At 35.0% G+C, this 22,654-nt stretch overlaps 1 pseudogene; it reads left to right on the top strand.

Annotated features, from left to right (window-relative positions):
- The first annotated feature begins 22,300 nt into the window (after positions 1–22,300).
- On the top strand, positions 22,301–22,427 carry LOC113631378 (uncharacterized; annotated as a pseudogene).
- The last annotated feature ends 227 nt before the right edge of the window (positions 22,428–22,654 follow it).

The raw sequence follows: 22,654 nt of genomic DNA, 5'->3' as shown, positions 1-22,654 counted from the left end.
ATGCAATTCAGTCCAAGAGGATGGTTATTGTTTCATGACTGCTTGTCTGGCAAATTCTGTGGGCAAGACTTCTTTGAACTCTCCTAAACAGTAAGCTCAACTAATCAACACTGCTGAACTGGTTGTACAGCTATACAATTCAGGCTAAAAAGTAGCTTCAAAATATCACAATGCCCAACCAAAAATTTCATAATGGATGTCATTGTTGCTAATGCTATCTAACATGCAATAAAATTCTTTCATTGTTTTATATTTTCAATTTTAAAAGTTAGAAACATAGCTGTTTGGTCATTTCCAGCTCTGCTCTGGCACTTTTACCATTTTAGGCCCTTTGATAGGAGGATAGGGAGTGACAGGAGGGGAGAAAGTGTGAGTGTGTGTGCGTGTGTGTTTATGTTACACAATCACACACCCCTGCCTGAACAATGTAATATAAATGCAAATAAACTGATTGATTGACAAGAGGAGTCCTTGATTAAATACTACAGGGGAACGAAACTATAAAGTCCTATTTTTTGAAACAACAGTTGATAATTCAAATAATACTATTTTAACCAAAAGACATGAAATGAATTCAAATTGTAATTATGATAACCTTTATAACTTCAACCTGACCAGGAAGATGGAAATAAAATGGAAAATATGTCTCTAAACCCCCGTAGGCTACAAAGAAAATTATTCACTGAGGAGAAGAGAAGAAAGCTGTCCTTTAAGAACAACACCATAAAATACTATGCAGTCAAGTAGACCAGGCAAATATAAGACAGATAGCATCTGACACCAGCTCTTATTCATATTTAAAGGGCAACTGGGTGAAAGCTCAGATCTCTGGCTCTAAGATAAAGGATTTCAATTTTCAGAAAGTATTCTGCAAAGAAATTAAAAAGGAAGAAGATAATATTATCAAACAAGATTCTAGTGTCTTTGTTGGGCCCTAAAGACAAAGTCTGTAAAGTTTCATTGTGTTCTGCACTAGAGGGGATTTTGATTCCATACAACCAGATCACCAGATCTACTGCCTCACAGAAAGCAAGAGGTCCATGTCTGTGTGAGGAGAGAAAGACAACTTTTTAAGGCAGGGCGTAACGCAAATCTTTAAGGGATTTCTGCTGTCATATGGGTGAAACAATTAACCCTTCATCCCAGACTCAAATATTTTTTTTTTGCTTTTTCTACCAAAGAAAATTACCCAGCAGGTGGGAAAGAGACTCCAGAATTCCTCACAATACCAGCTAAGAAGAAGAGATGTATGAGTTGTAAGGAAGCTGCTCAATCAAAGGAATTCATGAATTTCACAGATGAGCAGGCAAATAAATTTACTTATGTTTTTAAAGATTAAAATAAACCACTGCTCTGGGTTCTTTAGTGACTTGGAGGCTTTGGCAATGTTATTTAATTGACAATCTTATAAGGAAAATGCAAGTGTATAATGATTCTTACACCAAGAGGCAAACCTATCTAACCAGCATGGCCTTTCTGAGCACCTAGTTGTGATTCCTCCTGACCCAGGCACTGCATGACAGCACCAAGAACAGAAAGAAGAAGCAGCTATTACCCTCACATTGTTTATCATACAGCTATAGGTGAAGCTACCAAATGGTAAAAGTGTAGCTACTAACACCTTCCAAAACAAGAGTGCCCAGAACAACACGCCTTAGGGGACAATGAGAAGGAAATCATTATGAGCCAAGAAGGTGTGAAGGAGGGTTTAATAAAGGACATTTGAGAGTGGCTTGATCCTGCATAAAAGAGCAGAGGAATAACCCCATGGATGATGGAGCCCAAGTGTAAGATAACTTTGCTCTGAGCAAAGGATTGGCCCAGCTGGAGAGGGGTTTATAGTATGTAAGTTAGGAGCAAGAGCTAGAATTGACACCTGTTGCTAGTGTGAAGAATATTTTAAGGCTCTAAGTGAGAATTCAGAATTCAATGCTATAACTGAGAACTACCAGCTTTTAAGACGGGGACTGTCATTATCAAGGAGTATTCAGAAGGAGAACTGGATAACTCTGTCTTACAGTGTATGTATAAGGAAGTAAAGAGATTAAGAACACAGATTCTGGAGTTAGACATACCTTCATTTTAATCTCAATCTTACCTATTCTTGTTGTGAAATCCTTGAAGTTATTGAATTTTCTAAATCTCAGTTCCTAATATGTAATATGAGACTAGTTGTAGCTGCAGTGTGTTTTTAATAATAATAATCACTTTATTATTTCTGTTGTCTCCCTATGAAATCCAGGATAATTCATAGAAACAGATGATCGAGCTAAATTCTTCTGTGGTCCTGTAAAATCATGTACCCTCTTCTGTGTGAGATATTGATTTGCCTATTCACTATCACTTTCTTTTATAAAGGTTGAGATACATTTAAAAAATGATTGTCAAAATATTTATAAATTAAAAACAAATACTAGCTAGAATGATAATCACTATTTTCCTAGACGTAAAAGAAAAATTATAGGAGTCATTGCTTAATCCAGCTAAAGGCTGGTCCAAGCAACTAGAAGAGAGGAGATTTCCTGTCATAAGTTAAAAGCATTAGGACTTCTTGAGGGATTGAATTTAGTGGAGGGAAGGGAAGGTACACTGTTAGACAGGGTGGTCAACAAAAATGTCCCCTGAATTTCTAGTTCAAATTGCTAAGGTGGGGTCCAGTGTTCTAGGATTTAACAAGCTCTCCAGGTGATTTTCATGCACATTAAGGTTTGAAACCATCAAACTAAAGGAATGGTACCCAATCAATTAAGTTGGCTGTTAAGTGAAGAGAACTTGAAAATGTGGCCCCAGAGCAGAATGAGAAAAAAGAAAAGTAAAGAAGCAGGAAGTGAAAGTAAAGTGATGCCGTAAGACTTCAAGGATCAAAAATCAAACAAGGAGGCTGAATTGAAAAAGTGTCAAATGGATTGAGAGGTCAGAATTTTTAGACTGAAAAGATGTCCCTTTGCTTTAGAACACTGGGGACTGCTGTTGATCACAAGAGGAAATACTCAGTGGACTGTGAATATAAGCTGGACTATGGTAGACTGATGAGCAATGACATTGAGACCATAAATGTCTAGCTATTTAAAAATACATGGCTGCACAAAATGTAGGAGGATGATAATGTGAGGGAAGCACTGAGTCAAGGGAGAAGAGGGTTTTTTCCCCCTTAAACCAGAAATAATTTGAATATGGTAATATAATGAGAAAAGAAACTGAGAAAAGAAGGGATTAAGACTCGAGAAAAGAAGATTACTGTGATTTAAAATGAGAGGTAATGCAGAATAAATTTTATCTAATACATTGGATTCAAAGGACTGCAGGAAGCAGCACAAAACAATTGATACACACACATACACACACATGTAAATTATGTATGAAAAATTTCCTAGCTGATGGAGAAATTCTGGCCTTTCCCACCAAATTACACTTACAACTGATTTGTGCTCTGGTCCTAGCTCTCAGCACCCAAATAAACCTTACTAATTTATCCGTTTCTACACACGCCCAAATAGTGTGTGTGGAATCCATGTCATGCAGCAGATGCTAAGAAAAGGTGTTAGAATTAAAAGGTGAGAAAAGTATAGTTCATGCCATCAGCAAAATCAAATCAATATATGGATATATTCACAGTTTCTACTTCTTGCATATACTGCAATAGGTGTTAAGATTAAGTTTAATCTAATATTTTGAATAATTACATACAATTATTTGAGAAGTCCCTGCAATCATTTATATGTCCCAAAATATCTCAACTACCCATCCAAATGTTAGGTAAAAGATCTCTAAATTTGAATAATTTATGGGACAACATACTAAGAAATAAAAGCCACTTACCACTTTCATAAGCAGTTTTTATTTATGATCCTTTTTGTGGCTCAAATTATTGGACTGGAAGCAGGATAACAAGGGTGGAAAGTAAATTACTGAGGAAAAGGGTTGTATTTCTAGCTTCTTATGTTCATACAGTCTTCGGTTCAGAAGTGCTGCCATGTAGGGAAAGGGTTGAACTTTTCTCCTATCAGAATTCTGGCCCATTGACTCGAGTCCTTATTTTCATAGCTCCACTGGTCCCAGGGGCCATCCATCTTTAGCCAGAAAGATTGCTTTATTACCACATTCATCAATTTGTACTCTGGGCTTGAGTTAGAAGTGACTTGGAAAGACAAAACTGTTACCTTAGTAATTGAATATGAAAGTCTTATTAGGATCCACTTTCACTAATCTGATATGAAACTCACTAATGTGATATGACTTTAACACTGTATAAGCAACAATAAATTCTGATATGGTATGAATATTAATACAATGCAATGGGATACTGCTAATATATTAATGTGGTGAGATACTACTAACAAGAGATAAGGATCTTGATTGAAAAAAATAATATTACCTTGCCATAATTCTCTGGAACTACAGTCACCATGTTTCAAGACAGCCCTTGTCTAGATTTTAGGAATAAATCATTTGCTTTTTGAGTCACAGATGAAATAAAATTTCAGATTATTTTGATGTTCCAAGTTAAGACATGTTGGTGAATATGGTGAACAATTGCTGTTTGCATTATTCTTATCCCCATTGTTTGCATCTATTGACTGAATTTCATAAGTTACATAAAATGAAAGCTAGATAACAGGTCAGATATCAATATACACTTACCTAAACTCTGGGAGGAAAAGATAAAGAAAAGTGGGAAGACATGGGCTCTGATTATCTCCATACAACACCAAACAGTCAGCTATCTGTTATTCATTCAAATATTTCCATTGTGTTATCCTTCCATTTTAAGTCTTTTTGTATTCCCTCCTAAAAAGGTGCAATTCTAGGCTTATATCTCTTCCACAATACCCGTTCCAAAAATGATTCAGGGGTAATTTAGTGACCATGTCATCATAAATCAGAATATATGAATACTTTATTTTGCTCTAAATTTTGACAAGTTTTACTGTTTTAATTCTGTTACTAACAATATGTTTCAGAAATTATAATGGCAAATGTCAAGATATCAAGGCTGAAAATAGATATCCAGACTGTGGCCAAAATTCCACTATTTGCCTTTTGGAATTATGCAAACTTGACCATAGATATTTACTTTTAAAGATCTAGTAAATTAAAATACACATTAGCATTACCAATTGTAAATATATAGTGAGTTAAGAGCTCTCTTTATATAATGTCTAACAGCCAATAAATTCTGTAAAATTTTGCCAATCCAGGTCTATACAAAATTTCACAGCTTAGGGTAGCTAGTAACAATCATCTCCATGTCTAAATTAGTTCATTTTACTTAAACACTTGTAATAAAAAAAAATAGATTCATAGAAATGTACTCTATGGAGGGCTGGGAGTGAGATGATTGGTACATAAGAGGTATATTTGGATGTTACAGATATGCCTTAATGAGTGATGCATAATAGGGAAAGAAAGTGAAATCTAAGCCCAAGGATGTGAGTGGTCTGATAACAAGTTAAACCTCCTAGTTGATAGTGATATTTATTGTTGACACAAGGTAGCAGTCTCCTCTATCTCCATATCAATGAATTTTAGACCTCCAGGGTTAGGTTACAGTAACAAATGCTTCTCTCTCATTCCTGCATCATCTGCATAGATATAAGTAATATCTACATGATGGCAACAGATCTTCACATTTCATTAGATATAGAAAAAAGACAAAGTTAGTGATGGGGAAAAAAAATAACTCATTGTTAATTGGAAAAAAAGGATTATTAAGTGGTTAATTGGACTGAATGGATTGATTATTTTATCCATTATTGCTTTGGTTTATCAATTCAGACAATCTAGTACTGATTAGAGGTCATGGCAAATTCTACCATATCAACTCTTAACATATTATTTTACTAAGACAATTATCAATAGTAATATGTTAATGTCAAGTTGAATCTGGACTATAGAATCTCTCTTCTTTAAAATCTAACCATTTTTTAAAATGAAAATAAATCTTAAAAACATAGAACATTTTTCTGTCCCAGCAGAAAATGGGACAAATATTTTGCTATTACCCTTAAAATCATGGCTAAACAGAACAAAATATTCTGATGTGGGTTAGATCTCAAAAAATTGTCCCCACGTCTAGGGAAATATCAAAAAATCAAAATCAAAACCTAACAAATCCCCTGAAAATGTTTATGTTTATACTTAAATTTGAACAGAATAAAAATGAAAAACACCATTATATTTTCTACTTTTAGTTTTAGATGTTGTAGTGGGTGTTTAATCATATCATATTATGATTTTCATTGCATTTCTCTTATTACTAATGAATTGAGTATAATTTCATGTGTTTGCTTATTATTTTGACATTTTTTGAAAAGTAGCTATTCAAGCATGTTGCCATTTTTCTTTTATCTCTCCATCATTTTCTTAATAGCTTTTGAAGATATATATATGTATACACACACACTTTGGCTATAGAATTTTTGTCAGTTTTATGTTCATCCAATATCTTTTCCCACAGTATAACTTGAATCCCACCCATTTAATGATGTCTTTCATTTATAGACATTTTTAAAGTTACTGTAATAAAAAGTGAATCTTTCCTTTTATATTCATAATTTTTAAATCATTTTACTTTCTTTTGCTATCCTAAGGTTGCAAAGGTATTCTTTACCATCTCCTAAAAGTTTGATGTCTTCCTTCGACATTTTGATATCTTACCAACCTGTAGTTTATTGTGTATGGGATGAGGTTGTAGTCAAGTTTACATTTTGTTTCTATATAAATATTCAACTGACTTTATGTTTTATTTATTGAAATGGCTTTTCATTTTGCACTGTTCTGTAGTGCCACCTTTGTCATTAAATGGATGTTCATAAATGCATGGTACACTTTCTAAGCTCTCTATTTTGTTCCATTAGACTATTTGTGTATTCTTGCACCAAACCATGCTGTCTTAATTACTTTAGATTAGTTAGCTAAATTTAAACCTTCCCAAGTTGTCCTTTATTTTCATGACTATCCTGAAACTTCTTGGTCTTTTGAATTTCCATATATATTTTAAAATAAGATTCTCAAGTTCTTTTCAAAATCTAAGAAATTTTCATTGAGATTACTTTGAGTGTTAAGACTAATTGGGGAAAAATTTAACATTTCTACAATATTTAGAATTTCTAGTCCATGAAGAAGGTTGATTACTGCATTTAGTTAAGGTCTCTAATTTTTCTCAGTAATGTTTTACTTTCTGGGTAGAAACCTTGCATATCATTTGTTAGATTTATTTCCAGCTTTTACTATTTCTTAATACTATTAAAATTTGTATGCTTATTGTTGATTTGACTATATATCTGTGTTACAATTATAGAAATATAATTATGTTTTGTATATTAGCCTTGCATCCAGCAACCTTTCTAAACTCATGTCTTAATTTTAATAGATGAACTATAGCTTTCTCTGATTTTTTTTAAACTTATACAATTATATTGCTCAACATAACTAATAATCAGAGAAATGCAAATCAAAAACACAATGAAATATCACCTCCAGTATGGAGGCGCCTCAAAAAGTTGAAAATAGAACTACTATGTAACCCAACAGTCCTACTTCTGAGTATACATCCAAATGAAATGAAATCAGGATGTAAAAGAGATATCTGCATCCCTACATTCACTGCAGCATTATTCACAATAACCATAGCCAGGATGTGGAAACAACCTAAGTGTCCATAACAGATGACTGGAAAAGGAAGATGCAAAATATACACATACACACACACACACACACACACACACACACACACACACACACACTGCCATTTTTGACTATATGGATGGACCTTAATAAGTCAGGCAGAGAAAGACAAATACTGTATGATATCACTTATACATAGAGTCTGAAAAAGCCAAACTCAAACAAACAGACAGTAGAATGGTGATTATCAGAGGCTGAGAGATGGGGGAAAGGGGATAGGCTGGTTAAAGGGTACAAACTTTCAGTTATAAGATGAACACACTCTGAGGATCTAATATACAGCATGGTGGTTATAGTTAACAATACTGTATTATATACTTGAAATTTGCTAAGACAGCAAATCTTAAATATTCTCACCACAAAAAATGGTAATAATATGATATGATGGAGGTGATAGCTGACATTATGGTGGCAATCATTTCACAATATATAAGTATATCAAATAAACATATTGTATAACCTTAAACTTAACAATATTATATGTCAATTATATCTCAATAATGCTGGAGGAAAATGAAAATATTATAAAATGCATGCAATTGACTCTATAAAATTTCCCTTAATCACTGATTGAGCTGCATCCTGTACATTATGACATGTAATATTTTTTTTATTATCATTCAGTTCAAAGTGTTTTCTGGCAATCATTTTGAGTTATTCATTGTTTTTCTGGTTACATCAATGAATAGGTCTTAATTTTAAAACATATCTAATTATCTCTTTGATGTTTTTCCTAGCTTAGTTTTATTATGACAGAGAACATATTGTGTATGATTTCAGCCCTTTAGATTTTCTTGAGATTTGTTTTATGGATAATTTAATGTATTGGGATTTTACCAGGAATTCTACCTGTGATGAGCTTTGCATACCAAAGTAAAGTACAAGCAAAGCACTGGCCATCTTTGGGGCATAAAATTTCATTTGCTCAACACACAAAACAGTGTGCTAGATTTTAATGTAGTTCAGAATCATTTCATGGAGATTCTGAAATATCAGGCCAAGTACTCCTAGCCCAGTCCCTGCTCAGTTTCTAGTCTTGATGCTGGAATCCATTTAGTGAGGACAGTGAATCTGTGGATCAAATATTGACCCCACCCCCACACCTCTACTCTACTCCTGCCCACCCAAGGTGAAGGACTAAGGTGAGCATCAATTAGTTAATACATGAATTCTACCCAATAGATATCTGAGGTTCTAACTTTTACTCTGTTAAGGAAAAGTGAGTGAAAGGACTGAAGCAGAAGTTGTCTTCTCAATACTTATAATGGGAAGAAAGTTCCTAGTGTGTGAGTTGTTATAAGAATGAAAGATAGGGAGAATATGTTGCCTCTTCAGCAATGAATTACAGTGCTACAGGGATGCAAGAGATTTGATAGTGAGAGTAGAAAGAGACAGTACAGTAGCTTATAAAAGTAGCACAGTAGGATAATTTTTTTTTTCTTTTTTCAGTATGCGGGCCTCTCACTGCTGTGGCCTCTCCCATTGCAGAGTACAGGCCCTGGACACGCAGGCTCAGCGGCCATGTCTCACGGGCCCAGCGGCTCCGCAGCACATGGGATCTTCCTGGACCGGGGCATGAACCCATGTCCTCTGCATTGGCAGGTGGACTCTCAACCACTGCGCCACCAGGAAAGCCCTAGGATAAATTATTTGTTATTTTTTTTATCATAGGTTAGAATAAGCCAGGTACATAAATTAAGAAGAGTGGCACAATTGAAGAGCCAAGCATATAGATTCAAAAGAGAGAATTTAATGAGATAAGACCCCATGTCTGCAGTACTGCATAAACCCTCATGGTCCCAGGAATGGTAGGAACTCTTGTACTCTTCCCCAGCAAGTCTCACTAGCCCTGACACAATAGACACATTGCAAAATCTCCAAGCACACCCAGGAATCAGTTTCTTCCATGGGCAAAACTTCATTCACTCCCACACATCGACCTTCTTACATGCTCCTGTGAAACTGATCCAAGATCTTGGCACCAAAATTAAATTCACCAGAGACCATGATTTACAATGTAAAATGACTCAAGTCTAAAGTGATACACTTCTCAACTTTTGTCTTTGAAAGCACTTTTTAGAATCAAGCCCAACTAATTATATATACATTTTAGAATTTCTTTTTTTAAAAACGATAACATCAAAATAAAGATGTATTTTTTTTAAAATATGAACAAAATGGGGAACATAATCATCATCATAGATAAATAAGTATCTAAAGCAGGAGGAAACTTAGTTATCTTCTACTAAGGTTCTAGTTCTACTCCCTCAAAAACAAATGAGAAGATTGGGGTCTAGAAAGTATCAGGATATTTGTCAGTTTGTTTATTTACCCACTCCCAAGTTTTATAGACTAAAGTTTTGCACACTGGAGGAGGTAACAAGGCAAAACAATTCCAGGCCAGATGAGTATTTCAGTATTCCTATTATTTCCATGTAGTCTATAAATTTATCATAATTAGCATCACCTTCTAGAGATGAAAGAAGTATTTCAATAGCACACAGTGTATGAGAAATTTGTCTATTGCTTAGTATTCAAATAAAATGAGATTTATCAAATAAAATGAGGCCAAAAATGTATGGTCTTGTGAGAACCATGAGAAACTATGGTGGTTAACAGACAAGCTTAAACTGTAACCTTTATTCAGAGTAAATTATTATTTCAAACTAAATTATGAGCATTTATTTACATTTTATCCTCTCCACGACTGTGTGAAGTAGATGCTATTAGTATCCTCAGTTAACAGATGAGGAAACAATGGCCTGAGATGAGGTAATATGTAAAATCATGGATCTAATGTGTGATAGAAATGGAATTTGAAGCCAGACTCTTAGATCCCAGAGGTCATATTTTACACCCAAGTACAACACAGCCTCCAAAATTTGTTAAACACTTGAAGGAAAATTGATGACCAATGGCCAACTGATGCTGAGAACATAAGTGTTCTGAGGCTAGATAATAAGATAGAGGATAGAGGACTGGAGTCTGAAATAAAAGTCTCCTTAATAAAGTTCCTGACATATCTCTCTCACTTACCAACAACAGTCATGGAAAAGTTTATCTGTGGAGCAGGATGCCATCAATTCAATTAGTCCAGTGTTTATTTTTTGTATTTTCAGTCCAATAGGTGATTCACGCAAACTAGGACAGCTCCTATTAAGAGTAAGTAGGCTGCACCAGAACAGGGCTAGTCAGAGAAGCACAGCCATGATTGGACTTAAAATAAACAGGGTATGGTTGCTATGAACTAAATGTTTGTGTACCCTTCAAATTCCTGTGTTGAAGCCCTAACCCCCAATGTGATGGTATTAGGACATGGGTCCTTTGAGCGGTAATTAGGTTTAGCTAAGGCTCTGAGGTTGGAGCCCCCATGGTGAGGGTAACACTCATAAGAAAAGGAAGAGATACCAGAGCTTCCTCTCTCCACTATTGAGGATACAGCAAAATGTTGACCGTCAAGAGAGGAAGAAGGTCCTCATCAAAAGCCAAATCTGCTGTTACCTTGATCTATGACTTCTCAGGCTCCAGAACTATGAAAATTAAATGTATGTTGGTTAAGCCATCCAGTGTATGGTATTTTTTAATAGCAGCCAAGCTGACTAAGACATTGGCCTAATTTCCAAGGAGTCAAACAAGATCATTGTAGCTGAGGGCTTATTGATGTCATGAGAAAGTTGCTTAAGTTCCTCATCTGTAATATATGAATAATTTTAGCTACCACAGAATATTTTATAAAGATTAAATGAGATTAAATTCTTAAAAAATACCCAACTCATTGTTTGCCTGAGGCTGAGTCCAGAGATCTTGTTTAAATTCCTGCTCTCAAAGTGTTTTTATTTGTTTGTTTGTTCTTATGTGAAGCTCACATCACACTTTCCTGGGTACGTGTAAAGGGCAAAGGGACTTAACAGCCATTGAAATTTGAAGATAATATGGGAAAGAGTTTGAGCATGAGCTGGGTTGGCATCTTCTAGGTACAGCCTTGGAAAGTCATTTGGCAGAAGGAACTGCAAGTTTTACACTTAGAGAAGCCAAGAAGAAAATAGACACGGAAGTGAAGGAGTCAATGTTACATGTGACCATATGAGAGGAAGAGGAAAGCTGAGATCACAGGAAATGCAGTAGGCAGTAGTTTGTTAAATATGAAAATTGACTAATTTTAGTTAGAAACTTTCTTTGGCTGCAATTGCGTTCATCTGAAACTGGTTGTTGATTCAAAGTCAAACGTCTGTACTGTTAAAATTATTCATGATATGAAAAAATTTACCCAAGTCTCCTGCCTATATAAATATGTATGGAGGGATGTAGGCTGTTTGTATGCACAATAGGACAGCAATGGCTAGAGCTTTGCTCCTAGAGATCTGTCATAACCACCTACTGCTGAGTCATTTTGTAATAACATGATGGGTGAAAAAGTAACAGCCAAAATACCTACTTCCTCTCCCAGGATATTGCTTTAGATAGATAGATAGGAAGGGACTGACAAAGTCTAGCTCCATACACCCCTCTGCACAGGACTTACTCCTTCTTCTAGAAAGTGCTCATAACAAGTAGAATCAGTAGAGAGCAGAAGGTAATGAGAGATCTGCAAGTAGAGGTATGAGTCTGCTGAAAAGCAGGTAGGAGGAAACACTAAAGGGCAGAGCTTCAAATATCAGAAGAGCTGCCACATATAATATTTAACCTTGTTTCTCCAGAAAGTATATTAAGAATCTCAAAACAGAGAATACAAGTCAGATATTCTGTCAGCAGAATATATTTTTAGCAGACTATTCAAGACTGAGTGGGTGTTATGTGAATGGTGAGTCTCCTGTTACTTGAGGTATTCAGATTTTTCCTGGATATGATCTCTTTACATAGAAGCTATAGAATGATCCTTACTTCTGTTAAGGAAGCCCACAGTCCAGCACTTTGGAATGTAAGTCTCTGAAGGACACCAGTGGTGTCCATGCTCACTGGTCATTCTGAAGGCCATTCTTCATGACAGAGAAAACAAAAGCAAACTTAGTCATTGTTGAACTCTTCATTGCAGTACATGTAAAAGAATATAAATTTTAAGGTCCAAAATAAAATTTCCAATTTCAGTTTTAATGAAAAAAATACAAGCCCAGCTACCCACCCCATCAATTTCTGCTTCTTCATTCTCTGAAAGTAATCACTATTTTGAAGTTAATCTCTCTAACTCTATCACTACCTATATATCATCATGCATGCTTTAATATTTTCCCTTCACATGTGTATTTCCATAAACAATATAGAGTTGTTTCATTTGGTTTAAAAATGGATGTAAACTTTCAACTGATTTTACTCAATGTTATGTTTTTCGTGTTTATTCATATTGATACAAGTTGATCTAGATTATTCATATACTACAGCATTATAAGAATAATGTTTGATATTTTTCTCTTATCAGATTGATAAGCAAAGCAACTCCCTTTTTTTTTTTCAGTCTTGCATAGTGTTGCAGTAAACATATTTCCATAAATCTCCTTGCACATAAGCTCAGACAAATTTTTTCTAAGGTAAGACACTAGGAAGTGGAATGTATATATCATAAAATATAGGCAGTTTTGACTTTTCTGCATTTTATCCAAATACTCCTCAAAATGATGATATCAAGTTACACTGCATAACCATGACTAGACTTAAAATTTACATGACTGGAGTTGCAATTTGTAGTAATTTATATTCCTAATATTTTCATCAGCACGTATGTAGCATATTTATCTAATTTTGCTCATTTGGCAGGTCAGAAAGTTTAATTTTTTTTTGCTTTGAATACCCCTTATAAGTAGTGAAGTTGATTATTTTTTTTTCTATTGTTTGCAGATAGTTTTTTTTTTTTTTGAATTGTCTGTTCAAATCTTTTACTCATTTATAGATCACTTTTATTAAAGGTTTTTGAATATTTTTATGTGTCCTGGGTGTAGCATCACATCACATCAATTCATTGGACAGTCATGTAGGGATATTTTGTTATTATTTTAATGTGGACAAAATATCAGTCTGTTCCTTTGCAATGTATAATTTTTAAATTTTTATTTTAAATATTATCACACATTGATATCATAAAGAAGATGTTCTCCTCGGTTTTCTCTTAATTTTTTTAAATTTTATTTTTAAAATTTTGTGTTTTAACCCAAGTAGTTATTATCTGTTCAATTTAATCAGAGAATGGGATTAAAGTTATCAATTAGGAAAGTCAGTTTTTACAACTCAATTGTTAAATTATCCATTATTTCCCTACTGATTGACATTCCCCCACATGACTTTTTTTTTTTTTTTTTTTGCGGTATGCGGGCCTCTCACTGTTGTGGCCTCTCCCGTTGCGGAGCACAGGCTCCAGACGCGCAGGCTCAGCGGCCATGGCTCACAGGCCTAGCTGCTCCATGGCATGTGGGATCTTCCCGGATCGGGGCACAAACCCGTGTCCCCTGCATTGGCAGGTGGACTCTCAACCACTGCGCCACCAGGGAAGCCCCACCACTGACTTTTAATGTCTCCTTTGTGGCATAACAAGTTTCCAACCAATATGTGGTTATTCTTTGGCACTCTCAATTTTTTTCTACAAATTGTCTACCAAACTCTTTTAATAACTATTGCTTCGGAATAAGTCTTAGTAGGTTAAGCCCCTATTATTATTTTTAACTTTTTCAATTGTTGTTTGTCCTTTCCCTTTACAAATACATTCTATGATCAGCTTGTCTGATTTCACTGAAAGAATATTTCAGAGTTTTGATGAAAATTTGTGTGCTACTTATGGATTAATTTATGGGAGAATCTCCATCTTTGTCACATTAAATTTTTCCATTAATGAGGCTGGTATATCTCTCTGGTGATTTCATGGTATTTTATTTTCTTTATCCACTTTTCAAAAAATTGTTTTCGTAAATTTCTTATACATATCTTATTCAATTTACTTCTAGGTACTTTATAGAATCAATTACAGATTATTATCTTTTTTGGAAAATAAAGTATCTAATCACTGGTATATGGAAACACCACCAGTTTTTTGTATATTAGTGTCATTTGGTTTCTATAATTCTACTGAAATCTCCTATTAGTTATAGCAAATTGCTTGCATATTCTCATTCCTTGAATATTTTATCCCTACAATGGTAACATCTATAAATAACAAATATGTTGTTTTGTCCTCAAATTACTTATAACTTTTATTTTGCTTATAACTCTCTTGTTGTACTGGCCAAGTCTTCCATTCAAATGAATAGAAATATTGCATACTTCAGTTATTTCCATTAACTCAAAAACTTACTGATAAATATCATCTTTACTTGTTTTCAGTCTGATGACTTACAAATTCCTCAGAGAATTATGTTTAAAATCTCCAACTTTAATTTTGGATTTGTCCATTTTTCCTTATATTTCTGTCAGTTTTGTTTTGTTTTTTATTTTTTTCTTTTTTTTTTATTTTTTTCTTTTTTTTTTTTTAACATCTTTATTGGAGTATAATTGTTTTACAATGGTATGTTAGTTTCAGCTTCACAACAAAATGAATCAGTTATATATATACATATATTCCCATATCTCTTCCCGCTTGCGTCTCCCTCCCTCCCACCCTCCCTATCCCACCCCTCCAGGCGGTCACAAAGCACCGAGCTGATCTCCCTGTGCTATGCGGCTGCTTCCCACTAGCTATCTACCTTACGTTTGGTAGTGTATATATGTCCATGCCTCTTTATCGCTTTGTCACCGTTTACACTTCCCCCTCCCCATAGCCTCAAGTCCATTCTCTAGTAAGTCTGTGTCTTTATTCCTGTTTCACCCCTAGGTTTTTCATGACATTTTTTTTTTTAAATTCCATATATATGTGTTAGCATACGGTATTTGTCTCTCTCTTTCTGACTTACTTCACTCTGTATGACAGACTCTAGGTCTACCTCTCACTGTGTGGCCTCTCCCGTTGTGGAGCACAGGCTCCGGACGTGCAGGCTCAGCAGCCATGGCTCATGGGCCCAGCCACTCCGTGGCATGTGGGATCTTCCCAGACTGGGGCACCAACCTGTGTCCCCTGCATCGGCAGGTGGACTCTCAACCACTGCGCCACCAGGGAAGTCTTCTGTCAGTTTTTGATCAATATATTTTGAAGCTATGTGGTTCAGGATTGTAATATATTTCTTATGACCTAAATGTCTTAGAATTAGTTAATGACCTTCTTTAAGCTAACAACGATTTTTTTTTCTTTTACTACAAAGTGTTTTGCATGATATTAAGAAAGTTACACTAGATTTGTTTTGGCTAGTATTTACCAATTTATATCTTTTGGATTATTTTAATCTAAAACTTTTTTCTTGATTGCTTAGGTTTTACATTTCATTTATATAAATAGCACAAAGAACATTCTTCCTTGGGTTGTGGCAGACAGGCTTTAGCTTCACTTTAAAAAATCACAGTTTTTATTCCTCATTTATCTTAGGCCCATGACATTGTCTCATCTTTCTGTAGGTAGATTAAAATCCAGGACCTGAGCTGTTACTGGCCCTCTTATCTTGAATCTTTTTGCTTTGGGGAAGTGATTATTTCTCTTTCTTACAAACTCAGCCATGTGTTGAGTATCTTTTGGTCATATTTTATTACATTTCATCTGACATGCATGTAGTGGGAGGATGTCAGCACTATTTTAGTCCACCATTTGCTAGAAACCGACAACTCCAGACCCAGTTCCATTTTGAAATCATCCACAGCCTTTTAAATTATACTGACCATCTATAGTTAGACTTACTGCCTGAAGATTAGTCATTGGGTTAATAATGAGCAATTAAAAGCCTGAGGCTATTTTTTCTTATAGCACTTTTATATTTTAAGGCCCTTTTTCTTATACATACTCTACTTATACTGGGAAAGTAGTTATTATCTGTTCAATTTAAGAAAGAAAGTAAGGAAACAAAGAGGTGGAGTGACAAGATTCATAAGAAAAGGCCCAGTTTCCAGTTTCTTAGCCACAGACATCATCACTAGAGAGCATAGCTAGCATACTATATTCCATTGCATTTAAGATTGAACCACAAGTCTGTCTACCCCACAAAGCCTGGAGTCCATGATGCAATGCGGGGCTGGCCTGGAAGCAGAAAACAGCATTTCAGTCCAGTGGGATACCCCTCTCACTTAGAAGAAGTGTCTTTTTGCATTTACAATGTACTTAGTTAAAGATTAATATTTATTGAACATAATTGAAGTGACTATTTTATCTTCAGCTATTTGGGAGATTATCAAAGGAAATTTATTTGTAGGGAATAAAGAAGTAACATAAAGTTTATATTTTTTAAACCTATTAAAACCTAATAGTGTTTCCATTCTAGTCATTAACTTGTATTATAAAATATGTACTATAAGAATCAAATAAATGTTTACCATTGGTAAAATGCTTTTAATTTTTTAAGATTTGAGTTTGAATTATTTCATGTTACCATACCAATCTTTGTCTAACAGGAAGGCAATCAGTCACTAAGTCATTCCACTCATGTTAATTGAGTACTCATTCTGTTCATTTTCCTGGACTAAATTTTGAGGGATATATAAAGATGAACAAAGCATGATTTCTGCCTTCAAGTAAAATCTATCAACCAAAGTTATAATATAGATATAATATATGTAAACATATTATCACTTAGGTTTCTAGTTAAAATTTTTCTTTAGGACAGATAAAGATAAAATATCATGAGTCCATTGAAAAGAATCTGTAATACTATCCAGGTGAAAATAAGCAGGTTTCTATGAGAGGTTATAATTAAACTGTTGCTCTCTTTCCTTTAGTGATGAGTAAATTGGTGATGCCCTGATATTAAATGATTTACCCAAGAATACAGAGGATGTTAAAAATGGCTTGGACAAAATTTAAGCTCTTCTGACTCTTGGTACAGTACATCTACTAAGATGCTTGTTAATATATTAGAAAATAATGAAATATATAAAAATTTCTCAGGAAACATGTATATTTAATTTAAGATGATACGGTTTAACCATTATATTTCTGACTTTTCAACACAGGCAGAAGAATCACCTTAAAATGCCTTTAGCGACAAAACATATAAATCATTGAAATCAAACTCTAATTAAATCAGCTTAACCACCAGTATCCGTCTTAATTGTAATGTGAAGATGATGAGGTATGTGGCCTCAATGGCAGGTATGTAACTGAGACTTTTCATCATGTGCTGAAGCTGCACACACCAGCCTTGGATATCAGATTGTGTGCTTCTCTTCTCAACTCCACATTCAATTATGTCATATTGAAATCAGCCATGGTGGGAGTATTTACACCATGGAAATCAGTGAAATCTACAAATTAGAGATTTGTTTGTTTGTTTTTTTAAGAACTACTTGTTAAGCATTTATCAGCACATGACTTGGCTTTCTATCCCTTCAATAAAAGAAAATATTAAATCAAGTCATCCTTCAAGACCAGTAGGATTATAGTCTGAAGATCTATTTTCTCAGCCCTGTGGTACTGTGGATAGACCAAATCACTTGCATACAAAGCAGCAAACGAGCACCATCCGAGGTTTTCCCATACCCAGCTAGGGCGAAAATGTAATTAGTAAAAAATGCTAGGTGAGAGCATTTTGTGACCAGAGCTATTCAATAAGAAAGTGCTGATTGAACATATATAAGCACAATCAAAGCCTTTATTTAAATAGGGGTTGCAGTCCTAATAAAACACAAAGAGAAGTAGGGGCATAGGCCTCCTCGACAGGTAATGAAAGAAAAAAATTAAACTCATCCAATTACATCTGGGGAAAAATCCATTACCTGTTACAGAGAGAGGACTGCCCCAGGAAAATTCAGATGCAAAACTAATAATGAAGGCACACTGTCCTTTCAACAGATTCTAAATGAGCTCTAATTTTCTTATATCTACCATTCCTAAACTATATAAATTTCAACTAAGCAGAAGAAAGTGACATGCTAGCACAATTGTTATTCCAAACAGGCCCAGCTGCTTGCTCACCTTAATTAGACCTAATCCCAAAAGGGACCCAATCTTTCCTTATTTTCTTCTATGAGCTCACCTGATTTCCCTCAACTTTTCTTTTCTAATAGATTTTGCTGTAACCTTTCAGCAACTATCGTTTTAGATACTCTCCCAGGAATCACAACTGCTCTGGTTTCCTTGCCAAACAGAACTTGAGCTTATGAGGCACAGAGAAAGATAAAATTGGGGTACTGATCTAAAAGATAGGGTGCTTCAAGGAAATGTTGAACTTAGCCACCTTCCAGTGAATCTAATGTGTTTGTGTATATGTGTGTAATATGTGATATACATATATATGTGTGTGTTGATATTTGGAATTTTAGAATGCCAGAGCCTGGTGGAGCATTGAGATAATTTTGTCATGCCCTCTATTGAATGGCTTTTGAAGTGGCTTTAAATAAAATGGTGAAAAATAAATATTAAAGGCTCTACCTGATTCAGAGAGCTGAGGTGGTCCTACAAGTTGTAAAAGTAGTTAACCCTCCTGAAAATGTATCCTGTGTGACAATCCTGCAGCTGTCTGTGGTGGCCACTTTTGTTGGGCATTAAACTCCATGAGAACTTAACTTGTCTCCCCAAACTGCTTTTATGCCTCATGTGATCATTACAAATAGGAAGTGTTCCTTAAATATTTGTAATAATGATTTGGCTTCAAGGAATAGGAATAAAACCACATTGAATATTAGATCTGGAAGAGATACAGGATACCCTCAAAGAGGGGAGTTTGTTCAACTTTTCTAGGCTACAAATCAACCCAGTAAATATATATTGGAAAACAGGATAGACCAGGTGATATGTTTTGTGCTATGCGCTGTATAGGAAGTACAAAATGGAGCCCTACTCTCAAAACAATAGAAATTTTGAGGGAAAAGTTGGGACTAAATATATAGTATGAAACAAAGTACACAGTAGATAATGCGTTGTCCATTGTTTAGTATGTGGTAGAGAAGTTCCGATGTAGAGGAATTCAGAGAAGGAAGATATGCCTGGGAGCTGAAAAGACTACAGGATTCTTCACAGAGAAGATAAAGTTTAATCAAACTTTGAAGGCTGAGTAATATTTGGGAAGATAAACAGGCAAAGCATTATAAGTTAACCCAATAAAACCTCAAAGTGCATATGCTAGCAGTGAGTGTTCCAGAAAAGTGAAATAACTTAACAAAGCTTATTCTGACCATCCAGTCTGCACTGATCTCTCAACTAAAAGCTGATAGCACTTACTTCTCATCTGATTTATATTCCTATATTGCCACTCAAATCTTGAATCTTTATTCAACACTTCATGCATATATATCATGTCTTCCCAAATAGCAGCAAACTCCTGAGGGCAAGAGCAGCATATAATATTCTTTATGTTCCCTGCAAATGCATTATGCATTCCCCATATCCCCCAATGCAATAAATAAGTAGAAATATAAATATAAGCTGCATTGATTAAACAATGAGCACAAGGAGATAAAGGAAAGAAAGGAAGAGAAAATGCAGAGAAGGGAGGGAAAGGAAGAAAGGAGTACAGTTGTCCAGTGAATGACATCAAATTAAAATGTACAATCCAGACAGAGGAAATGTTCTTTCTTCTCCTTCCACAAATGCCTTCACCTACCTTCATCAGATAGTTTGGCAATAGCCTTATCTATCACCCAATATACTATGAGTTTTGTCACACAACCACTATTTTGAAAGAACAATGAGACAAATTAGATATAAATAATTATACATGAAATGGAAAAGGAAAACCATTACAAATGAATCTGGTAATGGGAAGCACCTCCATTCTTTCCCTCAACACTCATATCTTTAGTGGAGACCCTTACATCTGCTTCTTTTTCGCTATATTTGTGGAAGGTCTTTATTAAGGAAAACAAAAAATTTGAAAGATTAATACAGTCAATGCCAGATGCCTTCCAGATAGCTATTTTTACAAAAGTAGAGTCACATTTGGGCAAACACCTCTATTCTAGTTCCATTAACAAAGATCCTCAAAAACCAGACCACTTGTACTTCATTTTCTTGTCTTTTATTTTTATTTTTCCTTCTCCTAGTGTCTCTTTTCTGGGTGTGCAGAAATAACAGGCTGTCAGTGTCACCTTTACAAAGGCAGAACTTCAGTTTGGGCAAGTGTAACTATTCCCAGAGTAAGTTGCCAGACAGGCATTCACTCAAATTAGCTTTACAAAAAAGTTGTCACATCTGTGTATGTGGGCTGTCTTTGAAGTGTAGAAAGAAAGAAAGCAGGGAAACATATTCTTTCAAAAATCTGCCACTGCAAATTCCTGCCTCCCATTCTCATATTTTGCTTTTTAAAAAAGAGAAGAGAGGCAGTATGTACTTATATGGTGGTGGGGAAAAGAGGTGAAGGAACTGAGAGAGAGAGGCAGACAGATAGACAGACAGAAAGAGAGAGAGACTGGTATTTTCCTAAGATTCACTAGAAAAAATATCCTGCTATCTGACAATGCAAAATAACAGCACACATCTTTCCTCTCCCCACATCTACTCCACAGAAGGCTTTGCAAGGCAGATGTAGCATTTTCAGAAGGAATCACCCACCAGGAAGGAAGGGAGGCAGGAGGTAGGAGCAACAGTTGTGCCACTCATACATATTCATGACATTTGCAACTGAGAGCTTCATGATTTTAAACTAGCAAGTGAACATCTAAGACACACACAGTTCCATCATTTTCAGGATTATTACAAAGGCATAGCAACCTACTGATAATTAATTTCTGATCTCATGTGATCAAGAAAAAGAAAGTAGTACAAAAACTAAGGAACAAGAAGACTCAATTGTCAAGGACCATTCAAATCACATTCCCAGGCTTCCATGCCTACACATCAAAAGATAGTTGGTCCTGCATTAAATGGAATAATGGTAGGCATGATCCCTGAATTTACATTTAGTTAGTCTAGTTGGAGAGACCAAATGCACATGAACTGATAGGTGTACATACAAAACAAGTTATAGATAGAATATATAAATTAGAAACCTAGATGGATGAGAACATAATCATCCTCCAAAGAGGATTTACCACTTTCCCCATTCTCCAATACCAATGTTTAAACAACAACAACAACAAAAACATCTCCTAACTTGTATTTCTTTGGAGTCTGATAGTCCTGTCTTATATAATTTAGTAGATAGGCTTATTCCAAATTTGTAGGAAGACTCATTCATTCAATAATAACTGAATGAGCACTTTTCATGGGCAAGGCTCTGAAAGAAACATTTTGGGGAGTACCTGATGTACAGAATACAGTTCTATTATCATGGAGCTGGAAGTCTGGAGATTTATGAAATATAGAGAAATATGTTTTTCTCTCTCTTCTTGCTGGGCTGGAATGAAAGAATCTTGAAGGAAACCTGGGAAAGTAAGTTGGTATTGATTCTTGCCCCACTGCCCCCGCCCCCCTAGCCACAACAAAGTAGCAAAGTGCCTCTCCCAATGCTAGAAGGAAATAACACAATCACTCTTGGAAGGGCTTCTCTTGACAAAGATTTGAGTTTTACTACTCTGCTTTAATATTATTTCTTAAGAGGCTCTCCCTGACCGCTAGACTTTATCATACTACTCTATTATTCATTTTCATAACATCCTGCATTTTTCTCTTTATTTTACCAACTATATCGCTTCTCGGCCTTTTGGCTAAGATCAAGTGTATTTTACCAACTATAATCAAATAATTATAGTAATTATTTGTTAAAAGGCCATGTGCCCTACTATTTTGTAAACTCATTGAGGACACAGACTTCATTTTCTTCACTCCCCTGTTTCTATCACTAAGCAGAGTGCTCTGTGCATGATTCTTCCTCGACAGGTACTAGTTGAATAGAAAAGTTAAAAAGGATGTGTATATAATTAGTTTACCAATTTTTGATATGGCAGTAATTCTGAGATGCCCATTAAAATGTATCACTATTCAATGTTTTTGGAGTCTTAATTGCACTAAACATTAGGAAAAAGCAAACAAATTCTCATC

This window comes from Aethalodelphis obliquidens, unplaced genomic scaffold, assembly GCF_003676395.1.
Source record: "Aethalodelphis obliquidens isolate GAN/ISIS:26980383/991018 unplaced genomic scaffold, ASM367639v1 scaffold32, whole genome shotgun sequence".
NCBI classification, from domain to species: domain Eukaryota; kingdom Metazoa; phylum Chordata; class Mammalia; order Artiodactyla; family Delphinidae; genus Aethalodelphis; species Aethalodelphis obliquidens.
Note: the sequence above shows the minus strand (reverse complement) of the source record. Positions and strands in the feature narration are given on the sequence as shown.